Source organism: Panthera pardus, unplaced genomic scaffold, assembly GCF_024362965.1.
Source record: "Panthera pardus isolate Hobbes unplaced genomic scaffold, ASM2436296v1 HiC_scaffold_25, whole genome shotgun sequence".
NCBI lineage: Eukaryota > Metazoa > Chordata > Mammalia > Carnivora > Felidae > Panthera > Panthera pardus.
The window spans coordinates 57535290-57556921 of NW_026526821.1; the positions used below are offsets into that span (position 1 = coordinate 57535290).

Here is a 21632-nt window from a genome sequence, read left to right on the forward strand (position 1 = left end):
GGGCAGAGATTTTCATCTATCCCATTCACTGCTCTGTCCTCAGTACTCGGAACAGTGTCTGGCACAAAGTAGGTATTCAATAAACATTTGTTAAATAAATAAGTGAATCTAATATTAAGTAGTATTTCACCAACAGTAAAAGAATTACTGACAAGATGCTATTTTAAAAAGCCATAAAGAAAGCCTTTCCGCATTATGCCACACAGAGCTGATTAGAGCCTGTTTAAAAAGGAGGGTTTAGGGGCACCTGGGTGGCTCAGTCGGTTAAGTGTCTGACTTGATTTCAGTTCAGGTCATGATCTCATGGTTTGTGAGTTCGAGCCCCCCCTCCAGCACTGACAGCTCAGAGGCTGCTTGGGATTCTCTCTGCCTCTCTCTCTCTCTTTCTCTCTCTCTCTCTCAAAACAAATAAATAAACTTAAAAAAAAAAAAAGAAAGAAAAAGGAGAATTTAGTTTTGCCCTGCCAAGATCATGTGAAAATTCAGGTCAAACATCCTTTCTGGAACTACATGGAGGCCACCCAAATGTAGACAGGGCCAGGTGATGCTCCACATGCCACAAAGTGGCAGCTTGCCAAATAAGACTAAAAATACATAAAGGGTTCCACGTCCCTTCTCGCATCAAATCCCATCCCGGAGGCCCCACATTTTCATCTAGCACAAAACATAATACAGGATGTGAACACAGAATATTAAATGCAATAACAAGGATATGAAATAAGAAATTAAAAGCAGTCAAGAGAAACAAAGGTGGCCACAAATGCACAGTAAACTGGGTGCGGAAAGGGGCAGCAAACCCCCCAGCACTCCCCCCACCCTACATCCCTGGCTCTCCTCAGTTCGCCAATAGTCCTGGAGTTCAATGTTATACATTCACCTTCCAGAAGCTTGGTACCAAGCCAGGGTGACCCAGACAGCACCTTCCAATAACAGACGGATCTCAGCTCACCTTTTTTCTCCAAGGCATCAGTGGCCCAGAGATGTCCCTTACTTGGTTCCTACGCTGTGGCGCTAAAAGCCCTAGAACATGCCCATCTGATAAGCATCTCCTACCACCAGAAATCACTGGGGACATCTGCCCTGGCAGGAATCCACACACCCTCAGCAGCACAGAGGAGAAAGCCTGGGCAGGCACCGACCATGGAAGCCATCAGGCGGTAAAGCAGAAGGCATAGCTTTGGAGTCCCGAGGGCTCACTCTCCTTCTGGGTGCCAGTCCCCCAAGTTAGTCACCTTGTCTAAGCCTCCACTTTCCCTGCTGTGAAAGGAAGGTGGTAACAGCATGTCTCTCACAAGACTTTGGGGAAGATAAAAGAGAAGCTTAAAGAGCCTTATAAACTGTGAAGTACTGGACCTGCCTGTTGTGAATGAGTCTTCTTCATGTCTGTTTGCAGCTACACCCAGCATCAGCCTCTCCCTGGGGTCGCGGGAGCACAAGTTTCTCTCCCCCACTGTAGGGCTTTCGCATTCGTCCTTATCTTGTTGACCAGACTGACAGCTCTGAGCCTAAACCCCGGAGAGGGACACTCCTGAACCAGCCATACTTGGCTGCATTCAAATTCCTGGAAGCAGTTTACATACATACACACACACACATACACACACACACACACACACACACACACACACACCCCACAACAACCCGCCAGGACCATCGTCAAGTCCGCCCCCCCCCCCCCACCCCGCAAAGGGATTTGAACAATCCTTATTCCGGTTTCACACAAAAATAAAAACAAGCAAAACCCCCACAGATTTCACCGCCATCACCTTCTTCCACAACAAACTGACAACCAAGTTCAGTCTGACTTAAGAAGGACGCTTTCCGCGCGGTCTGTGCGGAAGGGAAAGGTGTCAAAGCCACGGTGGGTACCCACCCCACCCCCCACCCCCGCTCCCGCCCGCCCGCCTACCCGCCAACACTCCAACCCCGCAGGCTGCAGCTTCCTCCTACCTGGGCGAGCCCCGGGCCGCCCCGGGCCCAGCGCGGCGGGGCGGGCGCCCTGGGAGCCCGGCGAGGGGCTCCGGGGCGCGGGCGCGCGGTTAGTCACATGCCCGCCGGCTCCTGGGGGCGCCGGGCCGCCGCCGCCGCCGCCGCCGCCGCGCGCTCCGGGTCGGCTCCGGGCGCGGACACGAGCAGGAGCCGCGCCGCCCTTGCGCCCGGGAACAGCCGGGCGCGGCTCCTGCTGCGCTGAGGCTCCGGCTCCGGCTTGGACGCCTCGGGCGGAGACGGACGGGGGTGGGTGGGCGGAGAAGGCGGGGCGGGCCGGGCTCAGCAGGGAGAGAGCTGGCCCGGTGCCCCCGCGCCCTACCCCCGGGAAACCCGGGACTCCGGCCTGCCCCGTTCATCCCCCTCATCCCCGGGGGCCCCGGGCTCCCGCACCCTGGAGGGGCAGTGACCGTGGTCCCACCCGAAGTGACTTGGGACGACTCACCTGGACAGCGTAACCTGGCTACCACCCAACTGCGGGGTCCCTGGGCATGACTGCAGCGAATGGAGCTTGGGACTTTCAGGTCCCAGAAACACACACTTTCCAGCCTAAGAGACCAGATAGGGTCAGTCACTGGAGCCTGAGGCCTGGCCCCTGCTCTCTCACACTGGCCCTGGGAACTTTCACAACTCACCAACCTCTTGGTACCTCCTTTCTTCTTCGCTGAAAAGGGATCACAGCAGCACCCACCTCATGGAGTGGTTGGGGAGATTACATAAATTAACACTAAACCAGCGCCAAGCACAGGGTTGACACAAGAGTCACTTGCTGCTTGTTATTGTTTTGCGCCCAGATGAAAGAGCAGCTTATCGGTGGTACAGTCTTGATACCAGACTTCTTGGCCTGACCAGGTATTCTTTTAAGCTTAAAACCCACTTACTCCCATCCACTCATTTTGCACATGAGAACTGGTAGTCCTAGAAATGCAGTGAATGGCCGGGGTCAGGCGTAGACTTTGGTGCAGGGAGGGGTATCAGCAGAGGCTGGCTTGGGCTCCAAGCCCCACAGCCAGGGGCTTGGAAGCTGCTCTTCCCTTTCCAAAACTCCGTACCTCCAGCAAGTGCCTGGACCCTGACTTGTTTTGAGGACCTAATGAGCCATCCTCTGGGGAGACATTGAGTAAATGATGATTGCTTCCTTCCTAACAGAACACACACACACACACACACACACCCTTCCTGTATCCCTTCCAGGCTGGGCAGGTGCTGGTTTCCATAGTCCTTCCCTTGACATCTCTGTCAGAAACCCAAGAATTGAGATAACCCTGGCCTCAGCTGGCCCAGATAATTCTGGGCTGGAGGAAAGCATAAAGAAGCCAACAGCAATAATTCATCAACCCTAATGCTGACTTGTGGCCTGCTGTGATGATAATTTCTTATTTTTTAAAAAATTTTATCTGGTTCCAGCCCTTGCATCTGGTTCCTCTTTCTCCAAGGAACAGGCTTAACTCTGGGGCCAGTGACATGGTATTATGAGAATTCACCAGGCGTGCCTGGGTGGCTCAGCGCCTGGGGTCATAATCTCACAGGTTGATGAGATCGAGCCCCACATCGGGCTCTGCGCTGACAGCGCTGAGCCCGCTGGGGATTCTCTCTCTCCCTCCCTCTCTGCCCATCCCCCTGCTCACTCTTTCTCTCTCAAAATAAATAAATAAAATTTTAAAAATAGCTTAAAAAAAAAAAAAAGAATTCACCAGATGTCCCCATCTCTTTAGTATTCCTTTTTAGAGTGGTGGTTCTCAAAACATTGATTATACATCAGAATCATCAGGAGAGAGAGCTGGACCACTGTTGCCCAGATCTGTCACATGAAAATCTCTGGGACTGAGGCCCAAATCTCAGTGTTATTAAAGCTCCTAGGTGATTCCAACATGCAGCCAGGGGTGGGAACAACTGTTCCTCTGAGCCCCCCTAGTGATGGCCTTACTGTGAACCCTCCGCTTGAAGCTGCTTCAGCACGTGTCCCAGGGGCACTTAATGAAAGCTAGCGTGAGCAGGTCAGGCTCAGTGCTGCAGAACTAGTGTTGTTAGTGAGCATAAACATATCTCACAGTTCGTATAGTGAAGGTTTTTAAACAGTTTACGAGTACAAAACATGATGAGTCTGTGTAGTAATGTAGAATTTAAAATTACATTTTAATCTAAATTTCAAAATTAAAATTTAATTTTAATTTAAAATTACATTAAAATTAAAATTTAATCCTAATTTAAAATTACACTTAAAATTAAACTAAATTAAATTTAAATTAATAAAGTTAAATGTAATTAAATTTTTAAATTGGAATTAAAATTACACTTCTCCTTGTTTTTTTCATTGTATTCTGATGCCTCCCACCCACCCCTACCCCAACCATCCTGCTAGACACGTGAGCCCTTAGACCCAGATAAAACACGCATACACCCGTCTATTATGAGGATGGGATTTGAAGACCTTCCCTTACCTATAGCCACTGTTCTCTCTGGCACTTTGAATGTATCTCCTCCCTCACTCAGCCATGCTGACCACGTTTCCGAACTCTCCCTTCCCTTTGTTTCCTTTCCTAGGTGGCTCGTGTGTCTACCTGTCTTGCTTCACCCCTGAGTTGAAAGCTCATGGTGCGGAGATTGTCACTCCTGTATGCTCTGGTCTCAGCACCACACAAATGCTCTGAATGTGAATGTGTAAGACATATGCCTCCGCGGAGGTGATGATTTTTGTGTGTTTCACAAAAACTTATGAGAAACGGAAATAACATCCAGGGTCTGGATGGCACCTTCTGGAGTGTTATCTCCCTCACTACCTTCCCATCTCTGAGACTCCTGTCATTTGGAAGACTCGACTGTCTGCCATCGTCAGACCACCTTTCTTGAGAGAGACCGTATTCTCTGAGGATTTTCGGTGTATGACCCGCCTAGCAAGCTGCCCAAATCATGGGACTGTCTTTGATAAGAGTGTCTAGTAATACACAAGAAGCAGAATCCTGGAAACCACCAGTGTCATAGCAAAGCCCTGTGTCCAGGGTGGTCTGTGCCAAGGGACAGCTGTGACAGTGGAACTGCCTGGGCCTGAGAACAGGCTGTTTCACAAATGGTGACACAACACTCCTAGAGTGTTCAGAGTCCCCAGACCCTCAGAGGGGGATGCCAAGGGGTAAGAAGGCCGACACTGACCACCCCTGGCAGCTGGGGACACCAAGGCACGCATGATCCCAGCTGGGGTCGGTAAGTCCAGAGGACGACGTATGGAGAGAACTCCAGTCAGTGTCCACAAGGACAAGGGGTTTAGAAAGAGAAGGATTCTAAACAGAGGAGGCTGAGTCTTGCAGCAGTAGAGACTAAGCAACTCTGAAGTGGCAAGCTTTTTTTCTAGCACTAGAGATGGAAATGAGGATCCATGAACTAAGCTGACTTCAGTTGTGGAAAATAAAATGACATCTTTGCACACAGGGCCTCTGTGATTCTTGCTACGCCTGTTTTTCGTTATTTATAGAACTGCCAGTAACTGCTCACAGAACCACAGTGTTCCCTGAGATAGGTTTAAAAACCACTGTCCTACATGGACTTCCTTCTACAGCCTAGTTTTTCGTTCCTTTCACACATTTTCCATCTCCTGACCTCCAAATAACCACCTTTTCAATCTGTGTCTCATATTACCTCCCATTACTGCCACTTGTCCGTTTTCATTGGCTCAGGACTATCCCTTTCTCTAAGCAGTTCTTTGTGGGTTTCTCTGATCGTTTTGCTGTTCAGATTCCTCTGATTTTGCAAGACCTTTACCAAGCAGAAAGCCGCATGTGAACCAGAGATGAGAGTTGATGAGAAACTGTAGAATATCATAAAATTGCCAATGACGGTAAACTATTTCTTAACTTCCTTTATAAGACGAGGACAAAAAGATGGACATGGCAGGCAGCCCGGCAAACTTTTTATTCTAATTGCGGCTTTAATCTTGCTCAATGAAAGCAACTGAGGGGCTCCTGGGTGGCTCAGGCAGTTAAGCGTCTGACTTCAGCTCAGGTCATGATCTCACGGTTCCTGGGTTCGAGTCCTACATCAGGCTCTGTGCTGACAGCTCGGAGCCTGAAGCCTGCTTCAGACTCTGTGTCTCTTTCACTCTCTCTGCCCCTCTCACGCTCACATTCTGTCTTCTTCTCTCAAAAATAAATAAACATTAAAATAAAATTAAAAACAAAAAGCAACTGAGTGCAAGTGGCTTCTTACACCTGGTTTTATGTCCTTGCTAACAACACAGAAACAGCACAGAAGTTCCAGAGACCGATAGAGGGGGTGGCTTCCAAGAACTGCTGCACCGAACAGAACCAGACTAGTGGCCTCTTACTCTCTTATGCCAGATCTTTATCCGATCATTGGTTGAACACATGAAACTCAAAGCACCAATAGCCAAGCCAGCCATCACCACCCAAAAGGCAGCCATTACCAGCTTCCCTCATCATCCAAGAAGGGCTTTTTCTTTTTAATGTTTAGTATTTATTTTGAGAGAAAAAATAGAGAGCAAGGAGGGGAGGAGCAGAGAGAGAAGGAGACAGAGAATCCCAAGCAGGCTCTGCACTGACAGTGCAGAGCCCCTCATGGGGTTTGAACTCATGAACTGCAAGATTGTGACCTGAGCTGAGACCAAGAGTCTGAAGCTCAACTGACTGAACCACCCAGGTGCCACCAAGAAGGGTCTTTTGAAATCTTTGTCCTCAGTCATGTAAAGGACACATAACAAAAGCACTGTCTTCCTTAAACTCATCTTTGAACATAATGAAAGAACTGGCTGCCTTAAATGCTTTCCCTTGTATTTCTACAAGGTCCTGCTATCTTTGGTTCTCTGAAAGTGTCTGTAATTTGTCTCTATGTTTTGTCACTTACTCTCTTCCATAAGCACCTTCCAAAATCCAGAGTTCTTGTTGTAGCCTTTTAACTCTTCAATCCTTTCTAAACATTACTGCCAATTTGTCTTCTCTAAATGGTTTCCTTTTAATACTATCACTGTAGTAGATTTAAAAATGGCTTCAAATTCTTCCCTTCTCCAATTAAGAGGTGAAGTCTAATTCCTCTCCCTTGAATCTGGGCTGGTCTCGCTGGCTTACTCAACCAACTCCGATCAATAGAATGAGGTGGGATTGACTTTCTGGAACTTCTGAGGCCAGATCATCCAAAACCTTTCAGCTTCTTCTTAGGCTTCTTGAAACACTCAGTCTTGGTACCCAAAGCTGCCAGGTAAGGAGTGTTATCATCCTGAGACTGCCATGCTGTGAGAAATTCTAAACCACATGGAGTCCACAACCCCAGCTCATAGCCAGAACCAACTCCCACCATGGGAGAGCACCATTTTGGAAGTTAAGCCAGCCAACCCTGGTCAGCTGTTAGCCAACTATATCCATAGGAGAGTCCCCAAAGGAGAACCACTCAGCTGAGTCCCATCAACCCCAGAACCATGAGAGATAATAATACATTGTTGTTCTAAGTCATTGAGTCTGGATCACAGTAATAGATAAGCAAGGCAATGACCCAACTCAGAAGCATGTCACAACTCACTGTTGGCCTGTCCTGTACCATACAGAATCAGCCTAGCATGCAAGGTCTCTTCAAATTAAAATGACACCTATCCTCCCTTCTCCTGCATCACCTCTGACCAATGCCCAGTTACAGACTTCCTGAAGATGATTATTATGATTATCTCACCAGCAAATAAAGGGAAAAGGAGAATTATGAGATAGTGAAAAAGGTTTAGCTTGAAATATACTATTTTGAGTAAAAGAAGTAGTTATTTCCTTGTACGTTTCAGCAAGTGCTAACTGCAAGAATGATTTAGTTTCTAGTATTGTTATTTTTTTAAGTTTATTTATTTATTTTTGAGAGAGAGCGAAAAAGAGAGAAAGAGAGAGATAATCCCAAGCAAGCTCCATGCTGTCAGTGCAAAGCTGGATGTGGGGCTCAAACCCATGAACCTGAGATCATGACCTGAGACAAAATCAAGAATCAGACACTTAACTGACTGAGCCACCCAGGTGCCCCTCTAGTGTTGTTATTTGATGGTTTGCCAAGAAGTAGTGCAACCATCAGAAGTAAGCCTCTACAGACAAAGATACTTAGAAAGGTAAGGAGCAAGCTACTACCCCTGACAATAGAAGCAGAAGAAAAATCTGGCCAGACTCAGGAGTGCCATATTTGTTGAATCATTTTGCTAATTTCCAAAGACTATGTTAACACCTGTTCCATTCTTTTGTGTCCTCACAACAAACAATTTGGCAATAGTCAGCAGCAGGTGGACTACTGTCCAACAGTAATTACTATTATCCATGACTTTCCTGAGAGAGGATGGGAGCTGGGAAAGTTCTCTGTCCTGGGTCCAAAGGTTGAGAGAAGAGGCCTTAATACCACTGATTCCTTCTTTACCTCTTGCATCCTCATAAGAAAATCGCTGAATTAAGAGCCTGGGTGATGAGTGCTGAGCTCTTCGTACCCTGGGATAGTTAGATCTGCTGAGGAGCTCAGCTTACAGTCTAGAACATAGTTGGTATTGTCCTCACAGGAGGTGAGTGATACTGGGCTTCGGGTCCTCCTGAGAGTGACAACAATATAAGCCTATAATATCATTTCCCCCGAAAATGGCATAAAAGATTTAGGATCCAGTCTAGAACAGACTCTGGGCAGGAGACACAGAAGGTCCCCTGACTGTGACTTATGCACAGCTCTCAGGAGGTGACTCCAAGGACTCCCTCTTGTATTCTTCTCCATCTGTGGTGTGCTATTTAATACCTCAGCCTCTAGAATCATGACACTATTTAAATTATTTAAAATTAAATAAAATTTAAAATTCAGTTGCACTAGTTACACTTCAGGAACTTAATAGCCATCACATGTCATGAGTGGCTACCATATTGGATAGCACACCCATAGAACATTTCCATTACTGCAGAATGTTCTATTGGACATTGCTACTGTAGAGTCTAGACAATTCAAGGCCTCTGGAAAAGAGGTCTTTCCCTAGCAAACTAGTCTTCATCCAGAATAAGTAATCTGCTCATTTTAAATCTATACTTAAGTGAAAATATTTACACCTTCCCCTTTCCTTCTCATCAACCTTGTCATTGTTTAATCTGTCTTCCATTTCTCAGCTAAAACATACCAGGTCACATGTTTTCTCTATATTTTATGAGCTCATTTTTTATTGTTATTTTTTGTTATTATTGTTATTTATTGTTATTATTGTAATTACCTTACATTCATCAATATGATTCTTTGTCCATAATTGTTTCATGTCTATATTTTTATTTTTCTAATAAAAATATATGTAAGATCTTCAAGGATAGGAATAATGCATGGGGGTGGGGGAGGTGGATCTCTCCAATGCCTGTCCCAGAATACTCATTTACAACCTTGAATGTGAGAAGTAGTCAACCAGGAGCGCCTGGGTGGCTCAGTTGGTTCAACTTCCGACTTCAGCTCAGGTCATGATCTCACGGTTTGTGAATTTGAACCACGCATCGGGCTCTGTGTTAACAGCTCAGAACTTGGAGCCTGCTTTGGATTCTGTGTCTCCTTCTCTCTTTGCCCCTCTCCTGCTTGTGCTCTCTCTCTCTCAAAAATAAAAATAAATAAAAATAATTTTTAAAAAAAGAAGTAATCACCCAACCAGCTAAGGAAGAGGGTATAGGGAGGTTTTTCATGATAAGTATCACCGCAAACTTGTGCTGTGCCCATAGTGATTTCTAGCAGAGGCAACAATCTAGTCCCTAGTCACAAGATCATGAAATCAGCAATAGAATATTTATTACTTTTCAATTAAAAACAAAAAAGACTGAAGGTTTTAAATACAATATGTTACCACTGTAAAATCTTACCACACTACATTTTCATCACTCCTTTTTTTATTCTCTAAGAAAAAAAATCATTTACAGTGCTGCTTTGCCCTGCTGCTTTGACATATTGTGTGCTTGTCAAGGAACTTGGCGATTTCCCAATCTGGACGTGAAAATAATAACACAGAGAAACAATCTCAGAGAAGGAGCTCAAGGAGAAAAAAATGTAGGTGACACCCAGAGCCCAGGCTTTCTCAAGAGTGTGAGGACTGGTCCCTATGCATAAGAGTTGAGATGCAGATGATGGGGCGCCTGGGTGGACCAGTTGGTTAAGCGTCCAACTTCAGCTCAGGTCATGATCTCATAGCCCATGAGTTTTAGCCCGCATCAGGCTTTGTGCTGACAGCTCAGAGCCTGGAGCCTGCTTCCGATTCTGTGTCTCCCCTTCTCTGCCCCTCCCCACTCACGCTCTGTCTCTATCTCTCAAAAATAAATAAACATTTAAAAAATAATAATAATAATAATAAAAAGCTTAAATGTAGAGGAAAGCCCTATGTGTCCTAGGAAGAGAGTTTTTCCCCATGCTGTCCCAGGAAAAGGGGAGGAAGTCAGGAGTTAAACAAATGCTTAGAAAGTGTTGAGCACTTTTTCCACTTTCCCTGCTCTCTGTGTGGAAGTAGTGAGGTAGGTACCTGGATGACCCAGTGAAAGCCAGCAATTAGGAAAGACTCTGAAATAACATCTGCGGAGAGAGAAACCCAAGCCAGACATGGCAGGGAGCAGAGACCATGGACAAGAACAGGGCCAAGCACACTGTGGGCTCAGGGGCACAACAGAGCCCCCATAACTACCACCTCACATACTGATCTCATACATCTTCTTTCCAATGGATCCCAAAGTTTTTCATATTATTCATATGAAAATGATATCAATAATATTGATACGATATTACTGATTGTAAAGGGCATTGCTTTTTTTAAGATTTTATTTTTATTTTATTTTTAATTTTTTTAACCTTTATTTATTTTTGAGACAGAGAGAGACAGAGCATGAATGGGGGAGGGCCAGAGAGAGGGAGACACAGAATCGGAAGCAGGCTGCAGGCTCTGAGCCACCAGCCCAGAGCCCGACACGGGACTCGAACTCACGGACCGCGAGATCGTGACCTGAGCCGAAGTCGGACGCTTAACCGACCGAGCCACCCAGGCGCCCCAAGATTTTATTTTTTAAGTGATCACTACACCCAACTTGAGGCTCAAACTCACAACCCCAAGATCAAGAGTTGCACACTCCATGGACTGAGTCAGCCAGGCACCTCAAGGGTATTGCTTTTAAATTTAGATTCCTGACTGTTCATTACTAGTATGCAGAAATACAACCAATTTTTATATATTTACCTTGTGATCACAAAACTCACTTATTGGTTCTAGTAGCTTTTTTATTGAGTTCATAGGATTTTCTATGTAAACCACCATGTTGTCTACAAACAGAGTTTTACTTCTTCTCTTCCAATCTGGATGGCTTTTATCTTTTCCTGACTTTTTACACCAGCCAGATCTAGTACCATGCTGAACAGAAGTGAGGAAAGTAGACATTCTTGCCTTGTTCCTAATCTTAGGGGAAACTTTCAGTCTATGATATTAGATGTAGGTCTTTCACAGATGCCCTTTATCAGGTTGAGGAAGTGCGCTTCTATTCTTAATTTTCTGAGAATTTTTATCAGGAATAGATGTTGGATTTTGTCAAATGCCTTTTCTGCATCTTTTGAGATGATCATATGGTTTTTCTTTTTTGGTTTTATTAATATGGTGAATTACATTTATCAACTTTCCATTGCTAAGCCAGAATTACATTTATCAACTTTCCATTGCTAAGCCAACTTGGCATTCCTGGCATAAAGCCCTCTTGGCCATGATGTATTTGTGTTTTTACACATTGTTGGAATGGACTTACTAATATTTTGTTTATAATTTGTATGTCTTTCTTCATGAGGAATACTGGCCTACAGTTATTTTTTTTCTTGTAATGTCTTATCTGGTTTTGATATCCAAGTAATGCTAACGTCAAAAAGTTGGGGAGAACTCATGACTTGGGAAGTATGTATTCCTCTTCAATTTTCTGGAAAATTCTGTACATAATTGATACTATTTCTTCTTTAAGTGTTTGGCAGAATTCACCAGGAAAGTTATTTGGGCCTAGAGGTTTTTTTGCAGGAAAATTTTCCATACAAATTCAATTTCCTTAATAGACAGAAGACTATCCAAGTCATCTATTTCTTCTTGAATGAGGTTGGTAGTTTGTGTCTTTGAAAGAAATTATCCAGTTCATTTAAGTATCAATTTTTTTGCATAATTTTATTCCTAATATTCTGTCATTACCCTTTTAATATTTGTAGTGTGGTGCAGTGATATTACCTAAGCCCTGATATTGATATTTCTGTCTTCTCTCTTTTATTCTTGATCATGCTACCCAGGGCTGTATCAATTTACTGCTCTCCTCAAGCATCAGCTTTTGGTGTCATTAATTTCTCTAGTATGTTTCTATTTTCTATGTAATTGTTCTCTGCTTTGATCTTTGTTACTTCTTATCTTCTGCTTGCTTTGGGTGTAATTTGTTTCTCTTTTCCTAGTTGTAGTTGAGGCTGAGGCCATGGATTTAACACTTTTCTGCCTTTTTAAATAGGCATTTCATGCTGAAAATTTCTCCATAAGTGATGTATATCATTCCACATCTAAGAACCTTACTTAAAAATAGAACTATCATATGATCCAGCAATCCCACTTCTGGGTATTTATCTAAAGAAAATGAAAACACTGATTTGGAAAGGCACATGTACCCCTATGTTCATTGCAGCATTATTTACAACAGCCAAGATATGGAAGCAGCCCAAGTGTCCACTGATAGAAGAATGGGTAAAGAAGATGTGGTATATATACACGAGGGAATATTACTCAGCCATAAAAATGAATACAATCCTGCCATTTGCAGCAACATGGATGGACCTAGAAGGTATTATGCTAAGTGAAATAAGTCAGACAAAGACAAATACCATATGATTTCATTTATATGTGGAATCTAAAAAACAAAATGAAATGGAAACAGACTCATAGATGTGGAGAACAGACTGGTGGTTGTCACAGGGGTGTGGGGTGGGGGGACAGGTAAATCAGGTGAAGATAATTAAGAGGTACAAACTTCTCAGTTATAAAACAAATACGTCACAACTTACTGAAAAGTATCACATAGGGAACATAGTCGATAATATTGGAATTATTGGAATATTGGCGTTATTGGAATAACTTCGTATGGTGCCAGAGGATAAAGGTGATTATGTTTTAATGTATAAAATCATCACACTATGTTGTACACCTGAAACTAACATGATATTGTATATCCATTATAATTCAATATAAAAAAAAAAGAAACTTACAATACCATAGCCCCATCTTTTCCCGCGTGGCTTTTGTGCTATGTGTGTCATTCATTTTGCTTTTACGTATGTTAAAAACCTCACACTGCACTATCACTCCTTCTGTTTGAACAGTCCATTTTCTTTTAAAGAAATTTATGCCATAATTTCACCTCCATCTGTCATCATTTTCCTTCTGCCTAAAGGATTACCTTTAATATTTGGTAGTGTAGGTCTGCCGGTGATGAATTCAGGCTTTGTACGTTTAAAAGAGTTTAATTTTGCCTTTGTTTTTGGAAAGCATTTTCACTGTATATAGAATTCTAGGTCGTCAGCATTTTTTTCCCCAGTACTGTAGAGACAATGCTTCAAAGCCTTTTGGCTTACGTTGTTTCTGTGAGAAATCTGTCTTCTTGTCATCCTTGTTCCTCGGCATGTTCTTTCACTGACTGCTTTTAAGATTTTACTCTTTACCACTGGTTTTAAGCAATGTGATTATCACAGAACATAATGTATCAATCTCTGTTTCTCAGGGTTCACTGAACTTCTTGGATGGATGGGCTTGTAATTTTCATCCAATTTGTAAAAGTTCTGGCCATTGTTTTCAAATATTCCTTCTGTGACCCCTCCTGCTTTTTGGAGACTTTGATAACATGTGTATTTGGCTGCTTGAAATTGCCCTACAGTTCACTGATGCTCTGTTCTTTTTTTATTTGTTTTTCTCCTCTGTGTTTCATTTTGATAGTTTCTACTGTTGTGTCTTTAAATTCATTATTCTACATCGTCTAATCTGATGTGAATCTCATTTAGTATACTTTGATCTCAGACTTTGTAGTTTTCATCTCTAGAAGTTATAGGTGGACCTTTTTTTTTCTTTTTTTAACATCTTCCATTCCTCTACTTACTGCTTTGAGCATATGGAATATAGTTGTAATAACTGTTTGAATGTCTTGGTCTGTGTTGGTTTTAGTTGGTTTTGATTGATTGATTTTTCTCCTCCTTATTTGTCTACTTCTTTGCATTGCAAAGTGATTTCTTATTAGATGCCAAACACTGTGAAGTTTAACTTGCTTGATGCTTGGTATGTTTGAGTTCAAGGATGCATTCTAGCTCTTGAAAGTGCTTCCATTATTTGGGGTGTTGCCCTTATGATTCATCAGGCAGGGCCATGGCAGCATTCAGTGTGGGACTCATTTCACCCCACTGGTCAAACACAATCCTAGTTCTCTATCAAATGCCTGCAGGTTGTGAGGTTCTCCATTCTGACGGGCGGGAACAGAAATTATGCCTGGCCTTGCTGTCTACTACTTCATCTAATCCCATGGGTGGTTAATTTCTGGCCTCAGGTAGTTCCCTCACACGTGGGCTGACCCATACTCTGCTGAATTCTCAAGGGAGACCCCCCCCCTCCCCCGCAGACTTGACGTTCTTCCTCATTAAGGTTTCTCCTCTCTGGCATCCATTCTTGTGAACTACAGCAACCTGGGTCTCCCTTGGCCCTCAGCTCCATCTCAATTCAGCAAGTTTGCTGAGTTCTGCCAAGACTTCCCTTCCCTGTGGAAATGGCTAGACACCCTTCCACAGCCTGGGAATTCTCTCATGTCAGTAAGTGGGGGCAATCATAGGGCTCACCTCATTTTTCTCCCAGTCTCTCAAGGGTCCCTGTCCTTCAATGGCTGACGTCCAGTATCTCAAATACCCTGGTTTCATGTATTTTATACAGCTCTTTTGTTGTCTGTCATGAGAAAGTAAATCCAGACCCTACTAGTCAATCTTGGCTGACAGCAGAACTTGGCTACACAGTTCTCAGTGTTCATAAATATGACAGTTGGCCAGGAACATGTCTAACATTCTTTACACATCTCAAAACTTTTTCCTTTTAATTTTGTTTGGAAAAGTTTTTGAAATATTTCTAAATCACAACCCAGAATTAATAAATGTTAGCCAAAACCAAGACTTTTGAGGAAGGAAGGAAATTGTGAATGATGTCAGATAAAGGGCAGTCTGGCAACCGCTGGGTCCCAGAGGCAGAGAGACGAAGGTTGTGCCATGGGGAGGGGAGAGGAAAAATAGTGAAGGAGGGGGAGGGGAAGGAAGGAAAGGGAAGAGAAAGGAAAAAAGACATATAAAGTCCAAAGAACCTAATTATCTATCCCCAGGGTTGCCAAACCCAAGAATTTTAAAGGAAGCATTATTAGCAATTGTGATTGTTTGAATACAGGCATTGGGAGGGAAAAGTTGAGAGGAATTCTATGAGGGCCCCAAAATATTGTTAAAGAGAACAAATAGTTTACATTAGTGGCTCTCAAAGTTCCCTGAGATCCTTTTAGAGGTCCACAAGGTCCAAACTACTTTGATTTAATTCAAAGACGGTGTTATTCTTCACACACATTCTCTTGCAAGCACACAGTGGATTTTCCAGAAGCTACATGATGTGTAGCTCAAAGATTGAATGCAGAAGCAGATATAAGATTCATCTGTACTCTGTTGCGCCAAACATTCAAGAGATTTCCAGAACAATGTAAAACAATGCTACTTTTTCCATTTGTTTTCAAAATACATTTTTGTAAGAGAAATGTTATGTTAACTGGTAATGGATTTTTCTTTTTACATGATCAATAAATTTTTAATTGTTTTTTTTCAATATATGAAATTTATTGTCAAATTGGTTTCCATACAACACCCAGTGCTCATCCCAAAAGGTGCCCTCCTCAATATCCATCACCCACCCTCCCCTCCCTCCCACCCCCCATCAACCCTCAGTTTGTTCTCAGTAATTGGTTTTAATGTCTAATATGTGTAATATCAGTAGAGTTAATCAGGTAAACAAATCTCTTTAAAGTTTTCAATAATTTTTCAGAGTGTGAAGGGGTCCTTAGCCCACAAGCCTAAGAACTTCTGTTCTAAAGCTTTTGCAGCCTTACAGAGACCACTGAGTACTTCATGGAAGTATCTTCCCCAGAACAAGGATCAAGAAGATCCTTGAAGATCAAGGAGTCACAAGGGAGAATCACCCCCAACACCGGCTGCTTTACCTTTTATCCAGACTTTGAAATGATGACTCATAGAACAGCAGCCCCTGTAAGCCTCATCCACAAGGAACTGGGTCTTAACTCATTATTGAGATCTGAATTGCTCTTTTCAGTGCTACAAGTCCCACCCCGAATTTCTCGAAAGGGTTGTGAAATTGCCAGTGTCCTCTCCAGTCTACTTCACCATAATTTTTCCACTATTCATCTGACCCATGCCTAATAATTGATCATTTATGAAGGAAGGAAATGTATAATCAAGCACCTATTACATGTCTGACAGTGAGTTCAGTGCTTTCATAGGACATCACATTTATGCTCACCACCCTATGAAAAATATCATTATCCCCTTGTTTTATAGATGGAAACATAAAAGTTAAGGATCTTGCCTCAGATTATCCAGTGAGTGAAATAAACCAACAGGGACTCAGCTCACTCTCCAAAGCTCATGGTCTTTGCCATTCATACTGGTACCTTTCACTGCTCTGCCATTATCACTATTGTGTTGCTGTTGTTTGTAAAGTAAAAAAACACCCTGAAATATCGGAACTCTGCTTTCTATAACCAGAGGGAGACAGCTGTAGGTTGGATCCCAGATCTATCATGTACTAGCTGTGTGGTGCTGAGCAAGTCACTAAACTTCTTTGTTTCCTTGATGGTAAAAAATGTTCCTAATTACACCTGCTTTATTGGGTTATTATGAGAACTGAAAAAGTTGATATGTAAAGAGCATTTAAACATTGTCTGATACATAGTCAATGATAGAGATGAGTGTTATTTGCCATACATTAATTATATTTGGGTAAATTACTCAGGATCTATGAACCTAAAAAAACAGGTATAAAAATACCTGCCTGGGGCACCTGGGAGGCTCAGTTGGTTAAGCACCTGAGTCTTGATATTGGCTCAGGTCATGATCTCATGGTTCATCAGATCGAGCCCTGCATCAGGCTCTGCAGTGATCCCGTGGAGCCTGCTTGGGATTCTCTCTCTCCCTGTCTCTCTGCCCCTCCCCTCCTTGCTCTCTCTCTCTCTCTCTCTCTCTCTCTCAGAATAAATAAATATTAAAAAAAATAACTGTCCAGTTACACCAGAGAGTTATGGAGAAAGTCACAGATAATGAATGTACTAGACAGTATTTTTAACTTCATAATATGCAAATAAGCAAACAATATAGAAGCTTTATTTGCCAAAAACTCCCAATATTATGTCATTTTTGAATAGGGAGTTTTCTGGTAAAGAGGAGATCAGTATTTCTGGCTAAAAGAGTATGTACTTGTCACCACAGCTAATAAATCCCTTATTCCAAAAACACTAACCGAAACCACAGTTAAAAAGCAGGATATTTCTGCACAAACACTCAAGTCTAAAGTAACCAAGTGTGAAATGTAAAATGACTCAGTCTCTCTCTGTGTGATCGAACAGTGAATTTTGTTAATATCATGAGGAACTATCGGGAGCTGAAATTTATACAGTCCTCAGAGATAATGAAGGACTTAAAACAAACAAAAGGTCAGTTTGCAACCAGAAGTTTCTCAACATTCCTTACGTAAACTCAGAAATTCAATTATTGCCATGCCAAAGTTGTTCTGCTGCCCTTCATTTTTCATTGTTAAAAAGTTTTACCAAAACTTGAATCATTTCCTGTCCTGACAACCGCAATATCTTTTTCCCATTCTTTCTACACTACTAAACTCCAAATTACTATTGCCAAAGAAATTCCCTTCCGCATTGCCAAATGGTATCTCAAGCCATTAGATGTCACATGCACATGAGCACACACGGGAGCACGCACGCACACCGCTACTCTATCTGAGGTCCCTACTGGTGCCTCATAGCACGTTTCACATCTAACTCACTGTCTCTATTATTTGTGACCTTGTTTCTTAACCAGCTATGCCTACTAGAATGTAAGCACCCTGAGGGTAGGATTTTGGTCTGTTTTGTTCACTGTTGTACTATCATTGTCTACAAGAAAGCCTGACATGTGGTAGATTCATTTTCACTTATATTGATGAATGAAGGAAAGAATGAATGAATGACTTAGCTCTGCACATTGACGGTCCTTATACTTGATTTCAGTATTCTTCATCCCTTCCATTTGACAATGTTTTATCTTCCTTGCCCCACCTCTTATGCAACCGGTTATAGTTTTCTCAACCATCTGTGTTTTGTCTCATCAGTCCCTAGCCATGAATATGTAGGTTGTTGACATTAAGACAACTTACCTGTCCTGGATCTTTCTAAGGGTACGTGGGGAGCTGACTCAGCCAATAGGACTTCACAATATGGAGACCTGAAGCAAAGTGTTTCTCACCCTTGATGAAGTGAGGGTTCGGAACATAGGAATGAGCACATCAGAGAAAGCTGAAGTCTAAATCACGAATCAACCACCCCCTGGGCTGCTGCACACAAGGAAGGACCCAAAAAAGGGATTTACATAGAAGCTTAGACCACTGCTCCAATTCATGGCTTGCATTTGGGCTAATAAGTGGGCTGGAAAGAGCGTTGATATTACAACCCTTCTCCTTCAAACACAGACGAAATAGCCACTGGCCCTAGATATGAGAAAGGGGCCTCATGAATCAGATCGAGAGATGGCTGGGTCAGTGGGCTGCATACCCGGCTATGCACCAGAGTCCCATGGGCATTCTAGAGCCCTCCTTTCTGAGCAGAATCTCCACAGATGATGCCTGGAAATCTGTATGTTTAAAGAGCTACCAACTGCTCCTCAGAATAACAGCCACTAACCAACAAGCCCAGAATTTTCCCAGGGCAGTTTTAAGTGGAAGTACTCTGGGTTGTCTGTTTGGGAGGGTGCATTATTTACTGGACAGAAATTGGGAATACTAGAGGTTCTGCAATACCCAGGGCCGCACTAAACGACAAAATGTCCTCCATCCTACAAAACTTGAAAATATCCCACCAGACAAGAAAGTAGGTAAAATCTAAGCCCAGAGCCTAATTCTGTTTTTCATAGAAACACATAGCATTTTTTGTGTCATTTTCATATGTGTTGAATTTTTTGGAAATGCAGCTACCACAAAAGTTGAGGTGAAGTAGAACTTTATTTTGGGGGGAACTTTAAAAAAGATTTTTCACCACTGGGGAAAATCACATCATCGAAGGCAATGCCACTAATGATATTGGAATCTCCAGGGAGACACAGACTGCTTCCATCTATATTTGCAGCTGCCACTTTACAGACATGTCTGTGTGTTACTGCAAGCATCTGTTTCTTTGTGTCTTCCAGCTCAGTCATACTCATGTACATACACATTGAATTGAATGTGGAATCACTTTTATTTCTCCTTCACATCATGGTTAGGGTAGCATAGTTCAATTTTTAATACCACACGCAGGTAGGATATGTTCTCGGTAAATTTCATTATAGAATAGTAAAGGGGATTTATAAAATATTTTTTAAGAAAGAGAGCATTAAGTCCTTGGAAGGTAAGAACCACTGATCTACTTCTGTCCCCCTTGCTCTGATGCTCCCCTACTCTCTCTCTCTTTCTCTCAAAAAAAAAAATAAATAAATGTTAAAAAAAATAAAACCACTGATCTAAATCATCTAATTCATGTCTCAAAACAAAGCTAATGGTTGGAGATGACAACACCATTGTCTTTGACTTGTCCTCATTGTCTATGTGTTCACCCTTGACTTTATCCCATTCCTTCTCCACAGTTGGTGACCTATTCAATGGCAAGTCTTCTAGGAAAACCATTTCTAATTCCAAGTTTTGCAGCATCCAGAGCATCACAAAAGAGGTCTTTTTTCATGGGCATCCCCTCCCCTCCAGAGATCTTTTCGCTTTCCTCAGCTTTCCTTTTGAAACACGGATAATTTGAGTTTTGTCTTTAGAGCTTGTTTTTTTATTAACACAAGCCCTGCTTTGAAATATTACACCCAAGACTGTGAGAAAGGCTTGACCCAACCAGCTTGGCTGACACTCCTGAGCCATAAGTACCACAGTGGGGCTGAGAGTTCTTAAAGTTTTGTGCTTCCCTTTTTAAACATCTCCCTTATTCTCATGTCTCACCTGTGTGCCACATTGTCATTTCAGGCTGCTAAATGTGACTTAATTCTAACTCACCTTTGTGACTGCCCTCAACCCATGTCAGAAACTCTTCCCTTCACTTTCTCCGGAAGCCCTCAGTCCAAGAAACGATATGGTTACAAAGACTTGTGACCAAGGGGAAGGAAAAACATTGTTTGTGCCAAACTAAATCCCAGTACAGAATTAGTCTTCATGGAGAGACGATGAAGTCACAAGAGTAAATCCTCTACTGTGGTTTTCCTACCAAGTTGTTCTTCAGGGAGAACACAGCACATGCTAAGTGATCAATGGGTTCTAGATAGTTGGGTAGTAGCTGAGAAAGAGCCTCCAGGAGATCCCCTTAGCCAATAGTCTACAGAGCTATGAGGGTGGCCACTCTGCTGTCCCTTGCATTATCCTTGTCAAACCCTTCCTTGGCTCAAATAGTGCAGGCAGCATCTGAGGGCTCTACTGAGATGACCTCACTCAAAAACCTTCCCTTCTTCTCCCTCCCCTTTTCCAACCTCTCCCCCAATTTCCTCTCCCTGTTATTCTCCATCTTCCACTACAATTTCTTCCAAATCCCCTTCCTTGCTCTCCATCAACCAAGAAGGATCCACCTAAGACACTCTACTCATTTCTCTATTTCCTTGGAATTGTATTAGTGTACACTATTTTAAACCATAACGTTTTATTATTGCATGTGTGTAAAGCATATATGTGAAGTATTTCCCCTGATCCTTTCATTGACCACTGATTCTGGTAAATGTACTTTTGCTGTAGTCAAATTTTCTTTGAGCATGGAACTCTGGGAATACTTCATTCCAAAGAAGCTAAATGTATTTATAAGAAAACTCAGCTTGCTTCTCAAAGTTGGCTTCATAATTCTGTTTCCAAAAAGATAAAAAAAATGCAACTTCCCATGAAATAAGGGTAGCATGGTACCTCTGTGGTTAAATGTCTTTGACCAATCTTTGACATTATATTATATCATCCTTTGAATCAACCCACCTTGGATTGGGACCCAATGTCACCTTAAGGAAATAGACTAAATATATTTGTATATTTAACTCAAGGCTGCATTTGATCTTTATCCATTTATATAGATGCCTTTGGGTTGGTATCTACTCAGTACATAGTATACCCCTATTTCTTAGGAAAATAAGCCAACCTCCCTGACCCCCACTTCCAGTCCATAGGTGTGGGGCTAGGGACACTTGGATGGTTGGGCTGAGAATATTCACTAGACCCAAAGTTGGGACATTTACATGCTCTCTCCCAAGAACTTTGCATCAAGCCTGAAATACGTGGAGTTAATTCCTACATGTCATGGATGGAGTCAAAATGAAAGTATTGTTCTTCTTTGGACTCCATTTGG

At 42.6% G+C, this 21632-nt stretch overlaps 1 protein-coding gene across 8 annotated transcripts in view; it reads right to left on the reverse strand.

The window, feature by feature from the left end:
• IL1R1 (interleukin 1 receptor type 1) overlaps window positions 1-21632 on the reverse strand; it is a 78523-nt gene that overhangs the window by 38498 nt on the left and 18393 nt on the right. Inside the window, exon 1 of one of the 8 annotated variants that reach the window (XM_019428536.2) lies at window positions 1951-2168. The exons of 6 other annotated variants lie outside the window; for them this stretch is intronic. The gene's annotated coding sequence lies outside the window, so the exon portion shown is untranslated. Of the gene's footprint in view, window positions 1-1950; window positions 2169-21632 lie in introns of those variants that run through there. One more of the 8 variants, XM_053890511.1, reaches the window with a different exon arrangement.